Source organism: Balaenoptera musculus, chromosome 1, assembly GCF_009873245.2.
Source record: "Balaenoptera musculus isolate JJ_BM4_2016_0621 chromosome 1, mBalMus1.pri.v3, whole genome shotgun sequence".
NCBI lineage: Eukaryota > Metazoa > Chordata > Mammalia > Artiodactyla > Balaenopteridae > Balaenoptera > Balaenoptera musculus.
The window spans coordinates 108,058,104-108,066,271 of NC_045785.1; the positions used below are offsets into that span (position 1 = coordinate 108,058,104).

The 8,168-nt window shown below is 49.6% G+C and overlaps 3 non-coding genes across 3 annotated transcripts; all 3 read right to left on the minus strand.

The window, feature by feature from the left end:
• Positions 1-687: 687 nt before the first annotated feature.
• Positions 688-849, minus strand: LOC118887327. Its single transcript, XR_005017978.1, has one exon. It is a non-coding gene; the product is annotated as a U1 spliceosomal RNA (small nuclear RNA).
• A 4,799-nt stretch (positions 850-5,648) lies between these two features.
• Positions 5,649-5,721, minus strand: TRNAV-AAC. Its single transcript has one exon. It is a non-coding gene; the product is annotated as a tRNA-Val (tRNA).
• Positions 5,722-8,095: 2,374 nt separating this feature from the next.
• Positions 8,096-8,168, minus strand: TRNAV-AAC. The gene has a single exon. It is a non-coding gene; the product is annotated as a tRNA-Val (tRNA).

Consider the following 8,168-nt stretch of genomic DNA (forward strand, 5'->3'; position numbering starts at 1 on the left):
GGGAGGACATGGGCACCATGTGGGAATGTCCTCTTGGCTCCCCATGATCCTTGCCTAATGCAAGAAGGCACAGCCAGAAGAGTGCCAGAGTGGAGCCCATGGCAGAGCTCTTCTTCCTTGGCTCCAAGCACAAATTGGTTAGACAAGCATATGAACAATGAAAGCACTAACATTCCCCAAGATACAGTGATATACTTGTGTTGTTGTTGCCAACCATTTTATTAGGATGTTGTTACCTAAGAACTGAAGAAAGGAGACAAAACAGAAGAAAGTGAGAAAAAATTCTCCATTTGAGCTAATCCAGGGTACTGTGCCAATTACCTAGAGTCCTTGAACTGAGACGGTAACAAGCTAAGGCAATGGGCCCCAAGCGTTTGATTGTTGTAAAATTTTTGTTAAAGGTATTTAACACTGACAGGTTGGCTACAGGGTGGAAAAAAGGACAGTGGCTTTCCCACCACCCCCGCCATGTGGCCTTTCTCTTGCTGATGCCTGCCGGCAAGCCTGCAGACAGGAGGCCTGAAGCAAGTAGCAGGGCCCCTCCATACACTTTGGTCCCGGAATAGGAAAGCCAGGAAGATGTGGGCTGGAGCCCTGGGTGTGGGGCGCCTCTCGCCCTGGGCCTGAGCCAGCGGAGTGCAGTGAGGCACCACAGAAGAGAACTCCCCTGCCATACACAGAGAGATAGCGGAGAGCGCAAATACATACCCCTACTAGCACAAATTCCGAGGTCAAGTTTCCCACATTTGGGGAAATCCCTAAAGTCAGCACTTCCTGAGTGCAATGGACAAGCGTCGTGCTGGGAAAGCCACCATCGTGATCATGGCATCTTTCCTGCCAGGTAACTAGGGGCACATACCCCGCAGGCACACTGAAGCCTCCCACCCCTCCAAGGTTCACTCAGGGTCGCCACCCTCCCTTCCACCCGCCCCACGCTGTTTTTCTAAACCGCTTTCCTCAAAGGAATTCAAGCGAAGACCTCCCCTCCCACATCTCCTCCCCAATCTCCCCCCAACACACACACACACACACACACACACACACACACACACACACACACACACAGGAGAACTCACTGCACAGCTCACAACACCGACCACCTTTCAGCAGCAGCTCCAAACAGACCAACGTGCAGCCATTGCGCTGTCTCAACTGACAGTTCTCTGCCCTTGCTTAACTGAGGAGTGCGTGGAGATGGCAAAGGCCTGGGAGGCCGGAAGGGGGCGCTGATGCCGTGCCAGTCATTGATCTGCACATGTCGCCGCTCCAAACACCCCGAGTCTGGGTCTCTGTCTCGGAGAGACGCCTCGGGAGGATCCACCTGCACAGCGACTGACCACCCGACCCTGTTTCCTTTTCCTGGGAAGGCTAAGCCAAGGTCGTCCTGGATCACAAAGGAAGATATCTTAATGACCAAAAGTTACGAGAAAATATTCTTGACATTTTTATTCATTAGGGAAATGCACATTAATACTATATGGAGATATCATTACACACCCTCCAGCATGGCTATATTTAAAAGAATTAGTACACCAAATGCTGGCAAGAATGCAGAGAAATTCCAACCATAGTTACTGGTTTGAAACCATTCTAGAGTACTATTTGTCAGTTTCTGATAAAGTTCATCTTGTTCCTACTCCATGACCCAGCAGTCGCAGTACTTCTATGAATGCACAAGTATACAAAAAGATTGATATAGAATATTCATCAAAACACCAGGAATATTCAACAAATAACAACAGATAACACCAAAATTACTTCAATAATACCAAAATTAAGAAGTGATATACACGATAATATAGTTATGTTTAATGAACATATTGTTGTATTTAAAAAGCCAGATACAAAAAAATACATTCATTCATTTGAATTTCAATAGCAGGCAATAGTTATTTCAGCAATAGACCTCAAAATAGTAATCAACTAAGAGAGAGAAAGTAGGAATTGCCTGGAAAGAGGCTCAGGGGACATTTCTGGGATGATGGCAATATTCTATAACTTGATCTGGGTAATAGTTACATTTGCTAAAATTCAAAAAACTGTGCTATAAAGATTTGTGCTTTTAACTCTATGTGAACTGTAGCTCAATGATTTACTGTTCCCATAAAAATTAGTAGATGATGGATGGAGACAAGCTGGTGTAGATGATGACAACTAGTTTGCATTTTATTGTAAACTCATTAAAACCTCGTTTTCGTTTAGAAAAAACCCAACACTGATACTTGAACTATCTTTACCAGAAAAATGGTAATGACGGCACTATTTAATTAGCGGAACGTACAGACAAGCCTCCTTGAGAGGCTGTATTTCACCCTTAGAGACATTATCTGGTCAGTAGTGAGACAAGGCCACCCGCAGGTTTGTGCACCGTGGGATTTACTCCTCTTCTGATCGCATCGCGCTGTGTGGCCGGCGGTATACTCCGCTCTCTGACCGCTTCTTAAGGGGCGTAGCTGGTGCTGGCATTAAAAGCAAACCGAACAGAAACTCACACACCATTGTAAAGCAATTATACTCCAGTAAAGATGTTAAAAAAAAAAAAAAAAAAAAAAAAAAAGCAAACCGAGAGACCAGTCACAGACACCACCCTGCTATAGCTCGGATTTGAGCCGAGATTACTGCGGCCACCACATAGTATTAACCACCATACGGTCATGATGCGCCACAGGCCGGCTGGCAGTCACTGCACTTCCCGTCATTTTTTGAAGGTAAATATATTCACACTGCTTTTGCTGTTTTATTCTTGGACACCTACAGATGTTCGTGCTTTTCTCTCTTTCATGCTCTTCTCCGATTCTCCCTCCCCATTCTGCTACTTAATAAAAGCAATTTATATCTCTCCGGATCTGGCCCGAGCCTCCTCACAGGCTTCCTGGGAGGTGTCCTTGTCTCATCCATGCCTCTGCATGCTTTCGCTCCTTTTCACGTTTCCTCTTTTGACCTGATCTTTTTCCCGACGCAGCCATACCGAGCACACCTACTAAACCTGCGGGGCAGATGGTCGGGTGAAGGCGGAGCAAACGGGGAGCCGTCACGGAGCCCACCCGGCATTCAGCTTCCCTTGGGCCCCACTCGGCTCAGGCTTGGGGGCTCGTGGCCCCGGTCGTCTCCGAGGCGCTGGCATCTGCGGCGGCTGTGTAGCAAGGCGCGGCGGGGACGCTCGGCTGCCATTCTGCCTTCGGAATCGCCCGACGCACGGCTTTCCCACGGGTTTCTCCGGTTTTCCCGGGCTCTTTTGAGCAGGTACGACTGCGCTGCTAAAGGCGAGTGCCTCGGCATAGAGTGGAAGGCGTGCTTGCTCTCGCTGGGGATGAGATAAGGGAGGAGAGAGAAAAAGCGGTTTATAGCTGTCTCTGTGGCGCAGCCGGTTAGCGCGCTCGGCTTTTAACCGACGGGTTGGTGGTTCAAACCGACTCCTAGGCGCATCTTTCTGCCACCTGTAATACAGAGTTTTCGGGGTCTTCCTTTTTTCTACACACCCTCTCCCTCAAAGGCCGAGACAGCCTCCTCCACTACTATGTTCCTGTACTCTGCATTTTGTGCACAACAGGAGGATCTAACTAAGGCCAGATCATCATCGATCCTCCAGAGGAGCTCAGGAGGAAAACAGGTCACTGGGAATTGAGGAATCCTCAAGAGTAGACTCATCACTACCCTGTGAATTCCTGTAATCAATGAAGTTTCTTCCATTGTCTGTATAGTATTTATTTACCCCTTTGCATATACTTTGAAATTAATTTGGTTCTATGCTTTTATTATTACAAGTAATGCTGCAGTCATCATTCTTGTACACATGTCCATAGGGTAGAAAGCCAGAAGAGCAATTTCTCATAGATTATACATAGTTTTGTATATGATTCCATTTTCTTGCCTTTGTTGACTTACTAGCTATAACTCTTGTTATTTCAGCAATTGCTTTAGGCTCTAGAGCAGACATCTGTAACTTACCACAGGCTGCCTTCAAGTAAAGTCATACCAGTTCACATTTCTCCCCTGCCTGCCTTTATGCTTTTGTTGCCATGCATTTTACTTTGCATATGTTATAAACCCAAGGTTTATAACCATCCAAATAATAACAATCCAAGGTTATTACTTTTCTTTAAACTGTCCCATGTTTTCACCAGCCCTGGGACTGGCTAGACCCTGGCCCCGCCCACTAGCAGCCCAACACAAGTATCAGGACACCCAGAACCCCCACAGTCAGCTGTGTCAGGAACCAGCCCCACCCACCAGCACTCTGACACCAGCTCTGGGACTCTTGGGCCTTGCAGCCAAACCCCAGGACCCCGCTCTGCCCACCAGTGGGCCAGCACTAGCACTAGCCCTAGCACCTGGCTTCACCCACCACTGAGCCAGCACTAGCCCCCACCCCCCACCCCCATGGGGGTTCCACAGCCAGTTGCCTCTTGACCCAGCAGTGACAACTAGCGGCTGCAGATTCCAAACGAGGCAGGGCCTGACAACCGAAGAGACGGGGACCAACTAATCCTACCAGACCATGCACTGCAGTCAGCCAGGCACAACAGAAGGACCCATGCAGCCCACATACAGGGCACCCCTAGAGCATATAGATCTGGTGATGAGAGGGTAGTGGGCTGCTGGTACCCACAGGAAGTCCCCTACAAATGGCCACTTCTCCAAGGTCAGGAAATGTAACCAACGTACCACACACATGGAAATTAAAAAAGTACATTAGGCAAAATGAGGTGACAGAAGAATATGTTCCAAATGAAGAAACAAGATAAAACCACAGAATAACTAAGTAAAGTGGAGATAGGCAGTCTACCCCTGTAAAAGTTAGATTTTAGAGATGCAGAGAGCAGAAAAGAGTCGATTCCCAGAGCCCAGGTCTGAACGCAGCTCATCACCCTTCACCACTCCCCGCCTGGGCGACGCTTTGGGCTCTGAGGCCAAGCCACAAGGAAGGTATTAGGCTGGGTTCCATCCTACTCTAGCTTTAGCGCTGTGTGCAGCAGAGCCAAAGTCATGCTCTCTTTCTGAACCTCACTTTCCTTATGAGTCAGGGGCAGACTTGGTTCTCAGCAGGTGATGATGAGTGGATCCGTCTACTTCCTGATCTCTGACCTGGCTCCGGGGGCTCTCCTGATAACTGCACGTTACCAGCTCCTTTTCCTCCCGACCAGCTCAATTCGTGGAGCCTGAAATTCTTCATCTTCGTGTCTGGCTCGAGCCCCTGGTGCAGAGTTGAATTCATCCTCTTTTTTTCTGTCACGCAAATCAAATTGTTTCACAAGTGTGCTGGGGTGAGGGAAAGCCAAGGTTGCTTCACAGGGATACATTTCTTGGTTTTCAGAGACAATACGTGTCAGCGTGTAGAGGAGATTTAGGCGCCAGATGAGAAGGTGAAGGGATTTCCAGATTTAAAGATAACCTGAAGTCGGCCTTCTCCTGTGCCTTCCTTGGAATGTCTGTGGCCTGGTCTCCAAAGTGCCTCAGAGCAGAGAAAGGAGGGCTGTTTCCTAGTGCTGAGGAGGCTTCAGGTGGTAACGGAACTCCTCCTGGGTTTGGGGAGAGAGAAACGCAGCTACACATTCTGCCACAACCCATCCCACTCGCCCCCTTTCTGGTTTTTAAACGTGAATGTAAGTTTCAGGGAAAAAAAAAAACAAAGAGAAGTAACTCTTCGTTGTTTCCGCCCGGTTTCGAACCGAGGACCTTTCGCGTGTTAGGCGAACGTGATAACCACAACACTACGGAAACCACGAGAGAAGGGCCGTCTAAAGAAACTTCCAAGAAATGTATTATGTCTTGCCACGACTGGCTCACCAAAAAATTTGAAAGGGAAAGGATCCTGAGAGCACCTGCGATCTCTCAGGCAAGTACACTGCAGCTCCCGAGAGGTGTTAGCTTAGGGTTCCTCACCTCCCGCGAAGCAAGGTCCCTGGGGCCCCCACAGTCTAGCTTCGGGCTCCCACATCCAACGCAGGGTCTCCAGTTCCTCAGCCTAGCGCCGGAGTTCAGGGATCCCCCCGGTGACTCCCCAGCTCCCTGAAGCCGCAGGAGCAGGGGGTTAGGTGCGTCTAGGCCTCAGGCGACCCGCCTCACAGCAGCGTGGACACCGCCCCTCTTGGCTGTAGACCCGAGCCTTGGTGGCCCTTTTCACGGAGCTGGCGGTCAGTGCGCTCGGCTCTCGGAAATGAGCGGTGCTTCGAATCCACCCAGGACCCATAGGAGTCGCCCTCCCCTCCCCCTTCCTCCCTCCCCCTGCCCCCTCCCTCCCCTCCCTCCCCACCTCCCCTCCCTCCCCTCTGCTCTGGTGCGCCTGACCCGCGCGCTCCTTCTTCGCAAGCCCTTTCGCAGCAGCGCTTCTCCAGCGTTGTCCCCGGGCAAAGGGGCTTCCTCAGGTTCCTGCCTGCCGCTGTGGCTTATTCTAGTCGTCTAGTTGAAGTCCAGTACTTTAATCACACTTTCACGTTTAGCAGGAACCGTAGCAAAGGCTGACGTCTCAGGTCATTTGGCTGTCAGAAAAACATCGAACATCAACTCAGGGGAGAGCCGAATAAAACACCACCTGAAGCTGCTCTACAGCCTGAAGAGAACAGATTCCAGGTTTCTGAAGTGGCAAGAGGGGCCTTCTCACGAAGACAAAGCTTCCTCCTGTCCTTGGAGGACAGGTCCCGCAGAAGCTGGTTTTGAAGGAGATGCCAAAGGAAAGGAGCAACAGTGGCCCAACCAGTGATCTTGAGTTGAGATGTCTGTAAGTTACTCTCAAATGGTGTAGCAAATCATGCATATGGAGAGAGAGTGAGAAAGCAAGCGTGGGAAAATGTTAACTGTGAGATTAGGTACAGAATAGACAATGTTAGTATTTCAACATTTTTGTATATTTAAAAGGTTTTATGTTTTTGTTTTCTTAATGAGTTTTTCGAAGTTAAGTCCCAGGTGCTCTTTGGATGAAAACTCTATATGTGAGACACTAGGTTTCTGAAATAAAGGAAGAAAAGAGTGGAGGGCAGAAGCCCTGGTGGTTCATCACATTTCCCCTCCCCCACATGAAGGGTGCCTGGCAATAGGAACCCTGAGGAGGGTCTTGCATCGCCCTTCTGGCAAACTCCCTCTGTTCGGGAAGAGGAAGATTTAGCACAACTTAGAGCTTTCCTGACCTGGAATCGAATCCGGGCCGCAGCAGTAAAACGCCAAATTGTAGCTACCAGGCAACCAGACATAACAAACCTCCATAATTTGGCTTCTCCAGTTGAGAACTGTAAGAGTAAGGTTAGATTTTTGAGAATGGCAGAGCAGAAAAGGAGGCGATTCCCAGCGGCCCAGGGCTGAAGGCAGCTGTGCCAGGCTCCCAGCCCTTGCGCCGCTGCTCATCACCTTTTACCTCTCCTGTCCTGGGCGACGCTTTGGGCTCTGAGGCCAGGCCGAAGGGTAACAGGCTGGGTTCCATCCTGGTCTAGCTTTAGCGCTGTGTGCGGCAGAGCCAAGGTCACGCTCTCTTTCTGAACCTCGGTTTCCTTATGAGTCAGGTGCTGACTTGGCTCTCAGCGGCTGATGAGCGATTCCGTCTACTTCCTGATCTCTGACCTCACTACAGGGGCTCTCCTGATAATGGCACGTGTAAGGACTCCTTTACGTGCCCCTACCAGCTGCAGTTCTGGAGCCTGAAAGTCGTCTACGTGTCTTTGGGTCGAGCACCCGGTGCGGAGTTGGCTTGGTCTCTTTTGTTCCGTCACGCAAATCAACGTGTTCCGCAAGTGTGCTGAGGTGGGGTAAGCAAGTGAGCTTCACAGGGATAAACTTCTTGTTTTCAGAGACAAAATACGTGTCAGCGTGTAGAGGAGATTTAGGCGCCACATGAGAAGGTGAGGGGATTTCCGAATGTAAAGATAACCTTAAGTTGGCTTTGTCCTGTGCCCTTCTTGGTCTGTCTGTGGCCTTGTCTTAAAGTGACACAGAGCAGACAAAGGAGGGATGGTTCCTAGTGCTGAGTAGGCTTTCAGGCAATAAGGGAACTCCTCCTGTATTTCGGGGGGATAAAAATACAGCTGCACGCGCTACCTCCATCCATCCCACTCGCCCCGTTTTTTGGTTTTTAAACGTGAATGTTAGTTTCCGAAAAAAATCCACTTGTTTCCGCCTGGCTTCGAACCAGGGACCTTTCGCGTGTTAGGCGAACGTGATAACCACTACACTACGGAAAC